General features: G+C 53.3%; 1 protein-coding gene across 1 annotated transcript in view; it reads right to left on the bottom strand.

Moving 5' to 3' along the window:
• The window catches only part of LOC138493377 (uncharacterized), a 340,393-nt gene that overhangs the window by 149,456 nt on the left and 171,350 nt on the right, over positions 1 to 19,587 (bottom strand). The window lies entirely within an intron of this gene.

The raw sequence follows: 19,587 nt of genomic DNA, 5'->3' as shown, positions 1-19,587 counted from the left end.
TTTCCGGTTACAATGGGACACCTGAAGCTTTATTGACTGGCCTTTGCGGACGATATAGTCTTCTTCAACCGTACACTAGTTGGGCTACAGCAAAACCTTGACCTATTTTCGACCTATGCAGTTAAAAATAACTTGCTAGTTAATGGCTCGAAATCCAAAGTGGTGGTATTCTCCAACAATCTAAAGCCCAAAGCTATGTGCTGGGTAGTGGGAAAACGAAGACTTGATAGAGTACTGAACACCCGCTACCTGCAGTATAACCTAACACACTCTAGGCTCCTTGGCTGAAACTGGTGCTTGACTGAAGGCGAAGTCTACTCTGTTGGTCTCCAAACTAAAAATGATTTATTGCACACTCAGTAGATTCTCTCTTCTGCCCTTGATTGAATTTTATTGGGCGAAGATGGAACCTATTCTCTTGTATGGTCCATACCTTTCATTGCTAGACAAGAAAGCTTCACTGGACTCTATACAGGGTATGGGTTGGAAAAAGACTTTAAACTTACCTCAGGGCACTCCTAACTTAATAATAAGGCACACATTGGGTCTGACCTCATTGAGGTCTAAACATCTCTAGAGAAAATTGAGCTCCTATGCTAAAATAGTTGACCCTGTACCACAATCGTATGAAGATCTGGGGACTATGGGTCACCAGGAATCCGTCCCTTCTTTGGCTTCCTTTGAAAAATGTATGATGAGTACTCTCTCTGCTTTTAATTTGACAATGGAGGAACTGGTCAACAGGCCACATAAGACCAAGCAAAAGTTCTTCATGTTTGAATAGTGTCGAACTATTGATATCTGCACCTACTCTTCATACTGGGAATATACCACCTTCCAGAGACAAGTGGGTGGCCTGCCTAAATACCTTTGTCTGTTTCCATCACTTGTGGCTAGAACTTTAAACCTAAGGTTCAAATTAAACATACTTCCCACAATGGATCGCACCAGCAGATGGAACGGTGATGCAATGGGCCCTTTGACTTGCCACCTCTGTAGGCAGACTGCTTCTTTGGAATCACTGAAACACCTCATACTCGCTTGCCCTTGTCTGTCAGAACATAGAACTTTTTACTTCAATGGGCATTTGGGTGTGGATCTCATGGCAGACTTGTTCTGGGCTAGGCACATTTGGGGGGCTATCCCCCTTGTTTTAGCACGCTACAACTTTTTAAGAGAAATCTCGGACAAGCTCAAATTCACTTTTTGTCTTTGTTTTTTCTCTTTTTCTTCTTTTTAGGTATTAATTGATTTGGGCGCTGATGATGACTTTTATATGTTGTGATGGATGATCAATTTTTTGTGTGAAAGTCTTGATTGTACTTCTACTCTGACAACACCGTAACACAATAATGATGAAAATCAAAATCAAAAAGATTACGATTGTGCTTTTCCTCTCACTGTATGAGTGCTGCTGAAGTGTGTATCTCTCCTCCAATCTCCTCAATGTTCCCTGCTGATGGGCATCCCCCGCCGCGTCGCACGGGGAAGCAGCGACACGTTTCTTAGCGTTTCTTTGCACGCCCCTCAACCTTGTTAAATCCATGGGTGGGTGAAAACAGATGATTTCATTTTGGGCAGGTGAGAGCCCATTAACGTGTATGGAAGCATTAGGAGCTTAGCCGGTGAGAGAACTGATTGCATGGTGGGTAGCACCCACCACAAGCATGCAAGTTGGGAGGTATGCATTGGACCCACCAAGGTGTATCTTGGGCACTGGAATTGTGTTTATCGCATCTCCAGCTACGGTACAGAAGAAGTCCTCATCAGGATAATTTCAAAATTCCTGGTGGAGATTGTTAATCTGGCTGCGAGGATCGTCCGCTTCCCCCTCAGTGCTTCGGTTACCAAGGTCCCTTAAAGCCTCTGCGAGTGAGCACAATGTTGGAGCAAGTAGTTCAAATGGTTTGGGTTCCTGAGTAGTGTCATGTACCCCGCCACCAGTAAGTGATGCTAAGTCTCCAGTCTCAAGCCACCAGCGCATGCCCTTCCGGCATGGGAGTGGGATCATGGGTATTCCAAATAGGAAAACCTCATTATCGGCCCCTATCTCCAAACCTCTCTGTTTCAGAGGGGGGCCTGGTGTCTATAGAAGTGCACTCAGAAGTGTGGTCACTCCACAAATTGACCTACAGTGCCATGTTAGAGTTGGGCCTTACAATTTCCAGGGTAATTTCTCTTAGTTCTGCAAGCAATGTGCATGATTGTTTCCAACAAGACTTTTACGCGCAGATGGTAGGGGTTCCTTAACTGGGCTTGTTGGTGGGGGAAAGGAAATTCAGGACCACTAGAACTACAGAGCTCACAGAGAAGCCATCTTCGTGTTTCACTGCTCGCCCCCCACCTTGTGCCACTTTGTCATATTTGGGGTGGTGCACTGAGCTGTGCCTGGTGGCATCATGACATGCTTCCAACATGTGTTACATGAGTAACCAGACATGGTTTGCATTGTGCAAAACCTTTCACATTGTGTGGCTGTGTGATGGAGTTGCACAGGGATGGTCAACAGTGATTTGTGGAGTGGTTTGTGGGTCACTGGATGACCAGTGTTAGATCATTTCTTAGGGCCTCATTACGGCTTTGGCGGTAGCCATGCCCTTAATAAGGGCATGGCTGCCACCAAAACCGGGTCCGGGTTCCCTGAATGGGGAATTACCAGGCCATTCCGAGTTTGGAGGGCCCGGTAATTCCCCCTACAGGGAACCTGTGCCCGGACCTTCACCATTCCCATTTGAGCTCCCATAGGGCTCAATGGGAATGGGTGCAGGGAGCTAACAACGGGCCGATTACGACCGGCCTGTTGTTAGCTCCCTGGTCCCCTTGTGTGACCCGGTAAGGACGTCTGGTAAAACCAGAGGTCCACATCGGGTCCCGCGAGGGAACCTCGTAATGAGGCGGAATGGGTTTAACGGGTCCGCCACCCGTTAACCCATTCCGCTGGGTCATAATGAGGCCCCTAGTGTATTTTGTGCTTGTGTCATTAGTGGCTAGAGTTGGCACATATCTGTCTGCACACTTCCCTTGTCTTTGTTCTGGTGTGCATGCTGTGTACATGTGTAGGTACCTCACTAACCTGGGTCATCCAGGCCGGTGATGCACTCAAGTTCAATTAGGGGGAGTACTGTCATGATCTCTGCTTCCAAAAGATCAGGACTTGCCCGACTCCCTTGGAAGCAGACCCATAACCCCGGTTCCGAGTGCCAGCCAGTCCCAATTGGGACCTTTTGGACCCTGTCCTGGCGCCAGTGGCACCAGGCTCATAAAGATGCCCAGTCCCAGCGCTGGAAGCGCCGGGCTCATAATGCTTGGGTGGACTTACCTGCAGCAGACCATGCTGCTTACTTACCTGCCAGTTGAACCCCTGATCCTCTTCTGTTTGGGACTACTTTTCCTGTTGGGTGGGGCAGGAGCCACTCCCTAGGTTCAGAACACTGGAACTCTTCTGGAAAGCAGGAACTCTTTTCTTACCTAGGCGTGGCTGTGGAAGGAGACACCTAAGCACTGCAGGAGGCTATTTAAACCACACCCGATGGATGAATCTTGCTTTGCGTTATTCTGCATTCTCTGCAGCAGAACGCTCATCGTGTCTTCTGCTTCTGATCCTGGGCGTAAGGGAACAAAGGCTTACCATCCTGGAATCCAGTCTTCAGCAGCACCTGTAAAGACAAAGAAAGAACAGGTTAGCACTACGGTCTTCAGTGGCAGCGCATCTCTTACCTGGTCCATCGGCTGTCACCAACGCCTCGCGCTGCATTCCGGCATCTGAAAGACAAAGGCTTACCTACTCTTCGCATGCTCCAGAGGTCTTCGCACTGCATTCCGGCATCTAAAAGACAAAAGCTTACCAGCTCTTTGCACGCTCCGGAGGCCTTCGGCGCTGCATCCCGCATCTGAAAGACAAAAGAAGGTGCGTTTAAAGACATTGGGCAACTTTATTACTCACGTGCCATTACTCCTTCCCACGCCGAATCCAGTGGGTATTCCAGCACCCTTCAGCTTCTCTAAAGCTCCGAACTTGTACCTGCAAGATAAAAGGGACAGTTAGTGCGCATCGTGAAGCAGGCTACAAGCGCTTACTTACGTGCTTCCAGGCGCTTCTATTCCTCAAGCGGGTTCGATCCTCAACTCTCATCAGCCCGCCATCCGCCATCGCCGGAACCCTGCAAAACAAGAGATATCATTACAAAAGACTTTTAAGACATTTGAAGTGCCCAGAACTTACCGTTCGTGCAGTTAACGACGGACAGCAGTCCTCTGAGGTCAAGAGGCCTGCACCCTTATCCAGTGAAGAAACTGGTTACGGCACCCTGCCCCGAGGCAGATGGAGAGCTCGGCGTTCACTTACCTAAGGTGAGGGTGTTAACCTTTGGGGTTCTACAGGAGAAGAGAAAGGGAAGAGGAGAGAGGCACCCAATAACCCCAGTTCATTAATCCCATATTTTCTATCTGCAGACATCTTACTCTTCGAGTCAGACATACAGTGCACAGAGGTCCAGCCCACAGAGCCAACCGTGTGTTACACATCACCTTTGAAGATACGGCATTCACCCAGTCAAGACCGGCGCCTCTGCTGGAATCAGGTGAGCGTTACAACTCTGGCCCACTAGGAGTGCACACCTTTAGTCAACCTTTCATTCAGAATGTTCATATAAAACCAATTGCACCAAGCGTCTCACTATAACCATACACTATAATTACCATCAGAAACGCTTTATCGCTAATATACATAGTTGCCTGTCCATTGACATTATCCGATACATGTTATACAATCCAGAAAAGAAAAGCTCAAAATGCAACAGCATTTGTTTATAGCCTTAATACAATCCCAAAAGACAATTTCATCAAGAGGGAGGAAAATTGCAGGGCAATGTAATATGCACAAATCTATTGTTGTGCATTGCAAGTTCCCCGAGACTCAATCACCCTCAGTTGCTAATACTAGTGGAAACCTGCTGGGGGCCATGTTTAAATACACCATGGTGCTCTTAAAAACTGCAATGTTCAGTGCAAGATGCTAGACTGCCCATTAAGCATAGCTGTGACATTTTCAACCAACTCGACTTAATCACAGTCACTATAATGGCAGTCCCAACAATAGCATGTCATCCTTGCCCAAGCCTGCCCCTGTATGACATCTTCTGATGTAAGTGCACTCTCAAATCCACTGATAATTCTGTGTTTAAAGATAACTTTATTCGGCTATGAAAACCATAAAAGCATTTCCTTGTCATACACAAACATATATACACATTATAATAGGAGTACAATAGACATACTCAGCCAGAAAGTGCATCAGGGAAGGATAGAATAGCATTAAAACATTAAAGCAGCCAGGGACTTCAGGGGCGATTTCATTCTGCAGCCATTAATCGAGATCTGCGTAGCCAGGCTCTAAAAACATACTTCGAAACGAAGTAGACTGCATTAAGATCCGCGGATGTATACTAATTGACCTTTTCACAATTGACCTAGGGAGAATTTACCTAATTTAAAAGGTCAATTAGGACATATACGCGGGGGGAAACCCCTCGCAACCCCCACCCAATCCAAAACCCCCTGCAACCCCCTGATATTATTTATAATCCAAAACCAACCCAATACATATATAAAATAATTAAAATAATATAAAGGTCAATTGTGCAGAAGGTCAATTAGGACCGCTATAATTAGGTCAATTAGGACAAAAGGTCAATTGTAAAAGGTCAATTTGGATAATACCAGATCCGCAGATTGTTTGCATAGTTCAACAGCCATTGCAGTAGAGTCGACAGCCCTACTTCTAAACAATGGCGGTAGATAGTAGTGCCTTGGGTCCATAGACACCGGGCGAAATAGAAGGGAATGGATCAGTGCACATATCATGCAGCTGTAATCATCATCGGACCTTGACCATTTGGCAGTGAATGTTGCTAATTTTAGGGAGTTTTTCCGCAACTGGATGAATAATGCCCGGGCATAGGCGTGGCCTACCCACTCAAGCTATGGCTCGAACCCTTCCCCAGGCTTCAAATCCAGGAATAAAGTACCTGTGCTTCGTTTTTGGCCAGCTATTTTCATACCATTATTTAACAGCATACAGCAGTTGAACTTAACCCTTGATTTCACATCAGGTGGCATTCTTTCTGGAACGAGCCAGGTGTCTGTGTCATATCCAACCCTTCCAGTCGACTATGTACAAATCTCCCCCAGGGCAGGGAGCGTCAGCCGGAGACATCTAGCAGACCTCTAAGTGCATTTCTATAGGCTTCAAGTTCCGGGGTGCTCCACAGTCTACACCAGTACATTAATGGTCTTGTCGCCAGTACCTCAGATATTGGTTTTAAGTCGCATTCCCACCGGAGACTGGCCAGAGGTGCACTTTTGGGCTGCCGCAGAAGTGCTCTAAGGAAGTTGTCATCTGCTCTTTGGAGTGCTGGGACTTTGAGTACTGCCCACAGCTCTGCACCATACATTGTAGCTGGTAATCCTTGGGTTTTGTAAAGCTGGATTGCCGGGGAGGTTGATCCTCCGCTGTGGCTGTTATAGGAACGGCTGACCCCCCACTGTATTTTTCAAGGGTAATTCTATCATATCCCTTCTCAGCCACCACAGGTAATGTAGAGCCTTGCAGGGGTTGCAATAATATGCCAAATGCAGCTTCAAATGCCCCAGTAAAGCCATGCTGTGGTTGGAAGGGTCACCATATGTAAGGTAGAGCCCCACACGTCCAAACTCAAATGACCCAACATCACTACCACCCATATCATAAGCCCCACTCCTGGCATCCTGCTCCCCACCCCCTAGAGCACAAGCCATATACCTGGCATCCTGCCCCCACCACCTACAGCCTAAGCCCCATACCTGGCATCCTGCTCGCCACCACCTAGAGCACAAGTCCCATACCTGGCATCCTGCCCCCACCACCTACAGCCTAAGCCCCATGCCTAGCATCCTAGTCCCCACCACCTAGAGCACAAGCCCCATACCTGGCATCCTGATCCCCACCACCTACAGCCTAAGCCCCATACCTGGCATCCTGCTCCCCACCACCTAGAGCACAAGCCCCATACCTGGCATCCTGCCCCCACCACCTACAGCCTAAGCCCCATACCTGGCATCCTACCCCCACCACCTAGAGCACAAGCCCCATACCTGGCATCCTGCCCCCACCACCTACAGCCTAAGCCCCATACCTAGCATCCTACTCCCCACCACCTACAGCCTAAGCCCCACACCTGGCATCCTACTCCCCACCACCTAGAGCCTAAGCCCCATACCTGGCATCCTACTCCCCACCACCTACAGCCTAAGCCCCATACCTGGCATCCTACTCCCCACCACCTAGAGCACAAGCCCCATACCTGGCATCCTGCCCCCACCACCTACAGCCTAAGCCCCATACCTGGTATCCTGCCCCCACCACCTACAGCCTAAGCCCCATATCTGGCATCCTGCTCCCCACCACCTAGAGCCTAAGCCCCATACCTAGCATCCTCCTTCCCACCGCCTAGAGCACAAGTCCCATACCTGGCATCCTCCTTCCCACCACCTAGAGCACAAGCCCCATACCTGGCATCCTGCTCCCCACCACCTAGAGCACAAGCCCCATACCTAGCATCCTGCCCCCACCACCTACAGCCTAAGCCCCATACCTAGCATCCTACTCCCCACCACCTAGAGCACAAGCCCCATACCTAGCATCCTACTCCCCACCACCTACAGCCTAAGCCCCATACCTAGCATCCTACTCCCCACCACCTAGAGCACAAGCCCCATACCTAGCATCCTACTCCCCACCACTTAGAGCACAAGCCCAACTCCTGGCATCCTGCTCCCCACCACCTATAGCCTAAGCCCCATACCTGGCATCCTCCTTCCCACCACCTAGAGCACAAGTCCCATACCTGGCATCCTCCTTCCCACCACCTAGAGCCTAAGCCCCATACCTGGCATCCTCCTTCCCACCACCTAGAGCACAAGTCCCATACCTGGCATCCTCCTTCCCACCACCTAGAGCACAAGCCCCATACCTAGCATCCTACTCCCCACCACCTACAGCCTAAGCCCCATACCTAGCATCCTACTCCCCACCACCTAGAGCACAAGCCCCATACCTGGCATCCTCCTTCCCACCACCTAGAGCCTAAGCCCCATACCTAGCATCCTACTCCCCACCACCTAGAGCACAAGCCCCATACCTGGCATCCTCCTTCCCACCACCTAGAGCCTAAGCCCCATACCTGGCATCCTCCTTCCCACCACCTAGAGCCTAAGCCCCATACCTAGCATCCTACTCCCCGCCACCTAGAGCACAAGCCCCATACCTGGCATCCTCCTTCCCACCACCTAGAGCCTAAGCCCCATACCTGGCATCCTCCTTCCCACCACCTAGAGCACAAGTCCCATACCTGGCATCCTCCTTCCCACCACCTAGAGCACAAGCCCCATACCTGGCATCCTGCTCCCCACCACCTAGAGCACAAGCCCCGCTCCTAGCCCCACCACCTAGAGCCTAAGCCCCATACCTGGCATCCTGCCCCCACCACCTAGAGCCTAAGCCCCATATCTGGCATCCTGCTCCCCACCACCTAGAGCACAGGCCCCATACCTGGCATCCTGCCCCCACCACCTAGAGCCTAAGCCCCATACCTGGCATCCTACTCCCCACCACCTAGAGCCTAAGCCCCATACCTGGCATCCAGCCCCCACCACCTAGAGCACAAGCCATATACCTGGCATCCTGCCCCCACCACCTACAGCCTAAGCCCCATACCTAGCATCCTACTCCCCACCATCTACAGCCTAAGCCCCATACCTAGCATCCTACTCCCCACCACCTAGAGCCTAACCCCCATACCTAGCATCCTACTCCCCACCACCTAGAGCCTAAGCCCCATACCTGGCATCCTGATCCCCACCACCTAGAGCACAAGCCCCGCTCCTGGCATCCTGCACCCACCACCTACATCCTAAGCCCCATACCTGGCATCCTGCTCCCCACCACCTAGAGCCTAAGCCCCATACCTGGCATCCTCCTTCCCACCACCTAGAGCACACGCCCCATACCTGGCATCCTGCCCCCACCACCTAGAGCCTAAGCCCCATACCTAGCATCCTACTCCCCACCACCTAGAGCACAAGCCCCATAACTGGCATCCTGCCCCCACCACCTAGAGCACAAGCCCCATACCTAGCATCCTGCTCCCCACCACCTAGAGCACAAGCCCCGCTCCTGGCATCCTGCACCCACCACCTACATCCTAAGCCCCATACCTGGCATCCTGCTCCCCACCACCTAGAGCCTAAGTCCCATACCTGGCATCCTACTCCCCACCACCTAGAGCACAAGCCCCATAACTGGCATCCTGCCCCCACCACCTAGAGCCTAAGCCCCACCTGGCATCCTACTCCCCACCACCTAGAGCACAAGCCCCGCTCCTGGCATCCTGCACCCACCACCTACATCCTAAGCCCCATACCTAGCATCCTACTCCCCACCACCTAGAGCCTAAGCCCCATACCTAGCATCCTACTCCCCACCATCTACAGCCTAAGCCCCATACCTAGCATCCTACTCCCCACCACCTAGAGCACAAGCCCCATAACTGGCATCCTGCCCCCACCACCTACAGCCTAAGCCCCATACCTAGCATCCTACTCCCCACCACCTACATCCTAAGCCCTATACCTGGCATCCTGCCCCCACCACCTAGAGCACACGCCCCATACCTGGCATCCCACTCCCCACCACCTAGAGCACAAGTCCCATACCTGGCATCCTGCTCACCTAGAGCACAAGTCCCATACCTGGCATCCTGCTCGCCACCACCTAGAGCACACGCCCCATACCTGGCATCCTGCCCCCACCACCTAGAGCCTAAGCCCCATACCTGGCATCCTGCTCCCCACCACCTAGAGCCTAAGCCCCATACCTGGCATCCTGCTCCCCACCACCTAGAGCCTACGCCCCATACCTGGCATCCTGCCCCCACCACCTAGAGCCTAAGCCCCATACCTTGCAAACTGCTCCCCACCACCTAGCGCCTAAGACCCATAACTGGCATCCTGCCCCCACCACCTAGAGCGCAAGCCATATACCTGGCATCCTGCCCCCACCATCTAGAGCCTAAGCCCCATACCTGGCATCCTACTCCCCACCACCTAGAGCCTAAGCCCCATACCTGGCATCCTGCCCCCACCACCTAGAGCCTAAGCCCCATACCTGGCATCCTGCCCCCACCACCTAGAGCCTAAGCCCCTTACCTGGAAAACTGCTCCCCACCACCTAGAGCCTAAGCCCCATACCTGCCATCCTGCCCCCACCACCTAGAGCACAAGCCCCATACCTGGCATCCTACTCCCCACCACCTACAGCCTAAGCCCCATACCTAGCATCCTACTCCCCACCATCTACAGCCTAAGCCCCATACCTAGCATCCTGCCCCCCACCACCTAGAGCACAAGCCCCATACCTGGCATCCTGCCCCCACCACCTACAGCCTAAGCCCCATACCTGGCATCCTGCTCCCCACCACCTAGAGCCTAAGCCCCATACCTGGCATCCTGCCCCCACCACCTAGAGCCTAAGCCCCATATCTGGCATCCTGCTCCCCACCACCTAGAGCACAGGCCCCATACCTGGCATCCTGCCCCCACCACCTAGAGCCTAAGCCCTATATCTGGCATCCTGCTCCCCACCACCTAGAGCACAGGCCCCATACCTGGCATCCTGCCCCCACCACCTAGAGCCTAAGCCCCATACCTGGCATCCTACTCCCCACCACCTAGAGCCTAAGGCCCATACCTGGCATCCAGCCCCCACCACCTAGAGCACAAGCCATATACCTGGCATCCTGCCCCCACCACCTACAGCCTAAGCCCCATACCTAGCATCCTACTCCCCAGCACCTAGAGCCTAACCCCCATACCTAGCATCCTACTCCCCACCACCTAGAGCCTAAGCCCCATACCTGGCATCCTGCCCCCACCACCTAGAGCACAAGCCATATACCTAGCATCCTACTCCCCACCACCTAGAGCCTAAGCCCCATACCTGGCATCCTACTCCCCACTACCTACACCCTAAGCCCCATACCTGGCATCCTACTCCCCACCACCTAGAGCACAAGCCCCATACCTAGCATCCTGATCCCCACCACCTAGAGCACAAGCCCCGCTCCTGGCATCCTGCACCCACCACCTACATCCTAAGCCCCATACCTGGCATCCTGCTCCCCACCACCTAGAGCCTAAGCCCCATACCTGGCATCCTCCTTCCCACCACCTAGAGCACACGCCCCATACCTGGCATCCTGCCCCCACCACCTAGAGCCTAAGCCCCATACCTGGCATCCTGCTCCCCACCACCTAGAGCCTAAGCCCCATACCTAGCATCCTACTCCCCACCATCTACAGCCTAAGCCCCATACCTAGCATCCTACTCCCCACCACCTAGAGCACAAGCCCCGCTCCTGGCATCCTGCACCCACCACCTACATCCTAAGCCCCATACCTAGCATCCTCCTTCCCACCACCTAGAGCCTAAGCCCCATACCTAGCATCCTACTCCCCACCACCTAGAGCCTAAGCCCCATACCTAGCATCCTACTCCCCACCACCTACGGCCTAAGCCCCATACCTGGCATCCTGCTCCCCACCACCTACATCCTAAGCCCTATACCTGGCATCCTGCCCCCACCACCTAGAGCACATGCCCCATACCTGGCATCCTACTCCCCACCACCTAGAGCACAAGTCCCATACCTGGCATCCTGCTCACCTAGAGCACAAGTCCCATACCTGGCATCCTGCTCGCCACCACCTAGAGCACACACCCCATACCTGGCATCCTGCCCCCACCACCTAGAGCCTAAGCCCCATACCTGGCATCCTGCTCCCCACCACCTAGAGCCTAAGCCCCATACCTGGCATCCTGCCCCCACCACCTAGAGCCTAAGCCCCATACCTGGCATCCTGCTCCCCACCACCTAGAGCCTACGCCCATACCTGGCATCCTGCCCCCACCACCTAGAGCCTAAGCCCCATACCTGGCAAACTGCTCCCCACCACCTAGAGCCTAAGCCCCATAACTGGCATCCTGCCCCAACCACCTAGAGCACAAGCCATATACCTGGCATCCTGCCCCCACCATCTAGAGCCTAAGCCCCATACCTGGCATCCTACTCCCCACCACCTAGAGCCTAAGCCCCATACCTGGCATCCTGCCCCCACCACCTAGAGCCTAAGCCCCATACCTGGCATCCTGCCCCCACCACCTAGAGCCTAAGCCCCATACCTGGCAAACTGCCCCCCCACCTAGAGCCTAAGCCCCATACCTGCCATCCTGCCCCCACCACCTAGAGCACAAGCCCCATACCTGGCATCCTACTCCCCACCACCTACAGCCTAAGCCCCATACCTAGCATCCTGCCCCCCACCACCTAGAGCACAAGCCCCATACCTGGCATCCTGCCCCCACCACCTACAGCCTAAGCACCATACCTGGCATCCTGCTCCCCACCACCTAGAGCCTAAGCCCCGCTCCTAGCATCCTGCACCCACCACCTACATCCTAAGCCCCATACCTGGCATCCTGCCCCCACCACCTAGAGCCTAAGCCCCTTATCTGGCATCCTGCTCCCCACCACCTAGAGCACAGGCCCCATACCTGGCATCCTGCCCCGCCACCTAGAGCCTAAGCCCCATACCTGGCATCCTACTCTCCACCACCTAGAGCCTAAGCCCCATACTTAGCATCCTCCTTCCCACCACCTAGAGCACAAGCCCCATACCTGGCATCCTGCCCCCACCACCTACAGCCTAAGCCCCATACCTGGCATCCTGCTCCCCACCACCTAGAGCCTAAGCCCCATACCTAGCATCCTCCTTCCCACCACCTAGAGCACAAGTCCCATACCTGGCATCCTCCTTCCCACCACCTAGAGCACAAGCCCCATACCTGGCATCCTGCTCCCCACCACCTAGAGCACAAGCCCCATAACTGGCATCCTGCTCCCCACCACCTAGAGCACAAGCCCCATACCTAGCATCCTACTCCCCACCACCTAGAGCACAAGCCCCGCTCCTGGCATCCTGCACCCACCACCTACATTCTAAGCCCCATACCTAGCATCCTCCTTCCCACCACCTAGAGCCTAAGCCCCATACCTGGCATCCTCCTTCCCACCACCTAGAGCACAAGCCCCATACCTGGCATCCTGCCCCCACCACCTAGAGCACAAGCCCCATACCTGGCATCCTACTCCCCACCACCTAGAGCACAAGCCCCATACCTGGCATCCTGCTGGCCACCACCTAGAGCACAAGCCCCATACCTGGCATCCTGCCCCCACCACCTACAGCCTAAGCCCCATACCTAGCATCCTCCTTCCCACCACCTAGAGCACAAGCCCCATACCTAGCATCCTCCTTCCCATCACCCAGGGCACTTAAGGAAGGGAGACCCAGCTCTAATCTCAGAGCTTCAACAGGTACGGATGTCAGTATTTCAAGTATAGATCGAAGGAGCTTTGCCTCCAATTTCTCCAGCCACGTCATGCTAGATTCAGGGAGTACAGTCAATCCATAGCAGATTGCAGGGACTTTACTAGTCCTGTAGATGAAGATGGGCCTCATTACACAGATGGCGGTTGGGATTTAACATTACCGGTAATGGAATACCGGTAATGTTAAATCCCCATGCGGATCACGACCCGGCTCACCGCTATTAGCGGCACCGCTAAGTACGGTGCCACTAATAGCGGGCAGGCCGCGTGCCCGCGACCCTCCATCCCGTAAATTACGCCATGCTGCTATTAGCACAGCATCACAAGGCCAGTGGACATGCTAATAGCGGCATGGTAAAGTCCCCTAAACCCCTTACCGCCATGGTGCTAATACCGGCATCGCGAACCACCCGTTAAGAGAACTGAGCAGTGTTCCCACCTGCCACAGGTGGACAAAATCAGCACAGGTGGAGGCAATGGAGAATGTGGCAGCTCAAAAGGAGCACACCACACCCCTTCCCACACCCCTTCCCACACCAAGATGGTTCCAATACTGGCAGCATTACATGGCCTGGAGGACCAAATTGCAGTGCAGCTGCAACAACAACAGGCAGCACAAAGGAGACGCAGGAGGAGGAGGAGGAGGGCAAGACAGGCACAGCAAGCACCACCACGGCACCTAATCATACCACAGAGGCACCCACCAATCCCCAGGATCAGAGCCAGTCCATTTAACCTAACCCCTGAGCAGATACACACCCTGTACCGTCTGGACAGGGTTACCATCACCAGCATCGTGGACATGATCCACGACGACATTGTGAGCCTCATAGACATCAGAACTGCCATCCCCCGCTACTGAAGGTGGTGAGTGTGCTCCACTTCCTGGCCACAGGCACCTACCAGCATACAGTGGGACAGATGCACGGCATCTCACAACCAGTATTCTCCCGCACGCTGAACCAGGTACTCGATGCCCTCCTGAAGCATGCACCTGAACACATATCCATGCCACGGACTGCCCAGGAGATTGCAAACACAAAAGTTGGCTTCTATTCACTGGCAGGCAACCCAAGTTGCATCGGGGCCATCGACTGTACCCATGTGGAATTGGTGGTCCCACATCACAATGAAGTAGTCTACCGAAACAGGAAGCAATTCCACTCTATCAATGTCCAAATGGTATGTGACGCCAACAAGATAATCACACATTGCTGTGCCCAATTTCCCAGATCAACCCATGATTCCATGGTCCTGCGGAACTCAACTATCCCACGCTACATGGAGCGACACACCGGACAACGTTCGTGGCTATGTGGTGAGTAGCAGGGCAAGCACATGGCAACGTGATAGGGGGGGAGAGATACATACTCCAACTGGGTGTGAATGGGGGGGGGGATACATACTCCAACTGGGTGTGATTGGGGGGGAGAGATACATACTCCAACTGGGTGTAGCTTGTCGTATGTGGGCAAAATGCACATACAGATGTACGGCAATGTCCATCTGGGAAGGCGGCAATGTACTTGAGATGAACCGACATGCAAGTATAAGCTACACAACACAGATGACATTCCAGGTCTAGTAACATTAAACATCCATCCACATACAAATTGCACAACATTCCACGCCACAAAATACAAAAATTTCACACATGCCATCAAGATAGTCATCCTGAATTAGTCCAGCACAACATCAATAATGCTATGTGCCCTATAATGCATGCAAAGGGATCACCCCTAGCCATAGCATTTCACCACGCACCTATTCCACCACTGAAGTGATGCCTCTCTGCATGGCAACATCAATGTTGGAATGGCAGTACACCAGCAGTGTGGAAACATATCTGCCTGGGCCCAGGGACACCGAAGACCTCGCCTCACCCAGGACATGTCAATTACTGTTGGAGGCATTAATGTGGCATGTCTACTTGCAGGGTCGACCTCCCCCTTGCACGTTGCTGTCACAAAGACCATCTGCATGTATGCTGTCAATTGTGTACTTGAATCACAATGCAATGTCAATTTATGTGATATGAACAGGCCGCTCTTGAGGTGAACAGTAACAGGACCCCGTTCGTTCCCCCATACAGGTGATGCGGGCTATCCCCTGAAGACCTGGCTCCTCACACCTGTACGGAACCCACAGAACAGGCACGAGGAGGAATACAATCGTGCACATACCCGTACCCGCATCGTGATCAAGCAGACTTTTGGCCTTTTGAAGTCACGGTTTAGGTGCATTAGCAGGTCTGGTGGTGCTCTCCTGTATGGACATGAGAAGGTGGCCAAGCCAAGATCACCATGGCATGTGTCATGCTACACAATATGTGTATCAGACGGAATGTGCCACTGCCCCCTGAGGTAGAAATAGAAGCACCTGATGAGGATGATGATGGTGATGAGGACGGAGGTGAAGGGGATGCAGGGGTTGCAAGAGGGGATGGGCAGGAGGGACGTGCTGTGAGAAAGCATCTGATCAACCAAATATTCTGAGGAACATGTTTTTGTACTGTCACATGGATATGGGTATTAATGCACTGGTGTATGTTTGGAAGCACGCAATGGACCCTGTCGCCAATAAAGTACACAAACACAATAAAGATGTCCAAGCCTGTGTTTTGATCAGAAACCAGTGTATTGAGTAACAGAAAGGTGTAGAAGTGCAGGTCCCATAACATCCCACCACCCTATCCCCCATCCCCCACAACAGACCCATAACACCCTTCACCCCTCCCCCCACAACAGACCCATAACACCCTTCCCCCCACCCCCCACAACAGACCTATAACACCATTCCCCCCACCCCCCACAACAGACCCATAACACCCTTCCCCCCACAACAGTCCCTCTTGTGTCTGCCATGTTTTCCCTGGCCAATGCACACGGAGGAATCTCCATTAACACCCTATTTGCCATTGTCTTTGGCAGCATTTTGAGGATGGTCAGACGTGCGCCTGGTGGTGCGTGTAGAGCGCCGGAGGGGGCTTGTCTGTCTCGACCCGGAAGATGATGATGGGGCAGACTGGGCTTGTTGTGAAAAGTGGCGGTCCATGGTGTCGGCCATGCGAACAAGGACCTCCCTGACCCTCGCGATCTCGTTGCATAGCCTGTCGGTGTTTGCATCCATCCTCTCAGTGGAGTGCCTCGCCGTCTCCACAATGTTCTCCCTGAGATGGGCAGCCTCCTCAACATGCTGGCCAACCAGCACAGTCAGCTCGTGTTGACGCTTCAGGATGGTGGTCAGTTGGGGGGCAGTGCTGGTTGACCGTGCACTGGATGCTGTGCCCTCAGATGCACCCACTGCAGCAGGTGAAGGTAACATGGGGGACATAATTGCTGGGTAGTTGTCCTCAACAGTCACATCAGACCCAGGGGTCTGGGATGGGGCTGGCACTGGGGATCTTGGGGGGCTTGGGGTGTGCATCTCCATAGGCTCCACTAGGGTGTCCTCCGGATCGGATAGGCGGGCAGTGGCGGCTGCCTCACCAGCAGAGCTTGCCGCAGCTGATGGTGGGCCCTCGGTGGCTGGCATTGGTGCCAGTGGGTTCACCTCCGGTGGTGGGGCTGCAGTTTGTGGTGCAGCTACTACTACCCTGGCAGTGGCACTCTGACGATGTTTCCCGCTCGTCAGGTGTGACCTTCCCCCCTTGCCCCTGGATGTTTTTGGGGTATCCTCCGGCTCCTGTGCCCTTAGCCTCTTGCACGTAGCTGGTGCCCGGGATGCATCAGTGGCATCCTCCCCATCTATTTGTGAGCCTGTCAGGGACGAGAAGGGGGATGGCATTGGTTGCGTTTCAATATACCTAATGCAGATTACATAAATGATGCAGTTGTGGCCATTGGGACTTAGTTGTTGTGGATGCAGGTGATGTGCTAGTTCAGTGCCTCATCCATGCATGGTTGTGTTTGGAACTTGTCTCTGGTGATGTGTGCATGTGTGTGTGTTTGGGTCTGACACTGACATGGTGAGGGATGGATGCATGTGTGGATGTGTGTCCATGCATGAGAGGAGTCTGTGCTCACATATGGGGGGAACAGTACATTCACATCGCATCCTGTCATGTGTTCACTCACCTCCAACTGAAGTGGTACCCACACCGAGCTCCATGCTGCCTACTCCCTCAATGGATTCAACAGCAATCAGGTTTGAACATGCCTCCTCCCATTCTTTCATTCTGATTGGTGAACTATCTCCACCGGCACTGGCAATGCGGTGGTTTTCAGCCAGGATGCCCCTCACCCAGTCTGAGGTCGTCCCACCTCTTCCTGCATTCACGCACAGTGCGCGTGCTGGTGCCCACAGCACTGACTTTGACTGCTACCTCCTCCCAGATGGCTTTTTTTTAGTAAGGTTGGCCGGCGCATGTCGTTTGCAAAAAACGACCTCTGCATTCTCAGCCAGGGTCTGTGTTAGCATGATCAATTCCTCTGCTGTATATTTCTCCTTGCGCTGCCTGTCAGTGGTTTTTTTAAATGCCTTGGGCATGATGCAGGTGTCCCAGATGATTTTGCACTGCTCACAACTCAAAACAGGTCCAGGGGGCAGAGGATGGCTATGGATTGTGTTTTTAAAGATGGCCGCGGTGCTCTTTCCCGTTCCTGTGCGATGACGCTATTTGCGGTTCCGCATTTTAACGGTCACCGCTAATAGCAGTGACCGCTATTAGCATGCAGCTCGAAGGCGGAGGTGCTATCTGCACTTTCATGGAAGCCGGTAAGGGACTTTTTGGGGACTTTAGCGGCATGGCGGTATGGTCATTAACGGCATGGCGCTATGCTTGTGTCAGCATACTCGTAATGGTACGCTATAAGCGCCCTCTTGCGAGGGCGGACACGTTAATAGCGCCATGCCGCTAATTTGCGATTTTTACCACACAACATGTAATGAGGCCCGTACGTTAAAACCTCCCTTGTTACTAATACAGTTTTTTAAAACAAAACCATTCTTAAAATGTTGGGCATGATAAAAACACCATAGAAATTACTTTGCGGGCGATATTGGACCGGGACCCCGAGATATATATATATATATTTCTCACCTATTTCAAGAGGCTTCCCGTCAATGTTCCACCTAAAAAGCCTCATACCTGCCATTGTACCCCCCACCCCTCCCAATGACCCAATGCACAAGTCTGATTCCTGGCAACCTGCCTCCCACTACCCAGAGCGCAAGCCACCTGGAATCTTGCCCCTCTCACCAGCCATAGCATAAGCCCCATACCTGGCCTACTGTCCCCCAACATCCAGAGTACAAGCCCAATGATTGGCATCCTGCCCCCTAGCCCCCATAATCCATCCTGCCTTCTGACCACTCAAAAATCAAGCTCTATACCTGCCATCCTGCCCCCCCACCACCATGATTGCAAACCCCATAGCTGGCAACATGCCCCTCCAACACCAGAGCACAAGCCCCACACCTGGCATCCTGCTCTCACCACCTAGAGCACAAGCCTCATACGTGGCATCCTGCCCCCCACCAGAGCACAAGCCCTATACTTGCCATCCCGCTCCACGACAGCCGAGACCACAAGCCCCATACCTGTAATCCTGCCCCCTACCATCAAGTCTGCAAGGCTCATAGTTGGCATCCTACCCTGTACCACCCAGAGCACATTCCCATATCTGACCTTATTCCCCCCACTTAGCAGAGCAGAAGCCCCATACCTGGCATCATGCCCGCCACTACACAGAGCACAAGCCATATACCTGGCATCTTGCCCCTCCCAACCCAGAGCACAAGCTCCATACCTGGCATCCTGCCCTCACTACCCAGAACACAAGCGCCATACCCAGCATCCTGCCTCCCCACCAGCCAGTGCTCAAGCCCCATACCTGGCATCCTGCCCCCACCACCCAGAGCTCAAGCCCCATACCTAGCATCCTGGTCCCCCACCACGCTGCGCACAAGCTCCATATCTGGCATACTTCCCCCACCCAGAATACAAGCCCCATACCTGGCATTCTGCCCCCACCACCCAGAGCATACGCCCCATGCATGGCATCTTGCCCCCGACCACCAAGAACTAAACGGCCATACCTTGCATCTTGCCCCCACCCCCACTTCCCAGAATACAAGCCCCACCCCAGATATTCTCCCCTCC

The sequence above is a fragment of the Ambystoma mexicanum genome, chromosome 10 (genome assembly GCF_040938575.1).
Source record: "Ambystoma mexicanum isolate Mex_15411 chromosome 10, UKY_AmexF1_1, whole genome shotgun sequence".
Classification (NCBI taxonomy): Eukaryota; Metazoa; Chordata; class Amphibia; order Caudata; family Ambystomatidae; genus Ambystoma; species Ambystoma mexicanum.
Note: the sequence above shows the minus strand (reverse complement) of the source record. Positions and strands in the feature narration are given on the sequence as shown.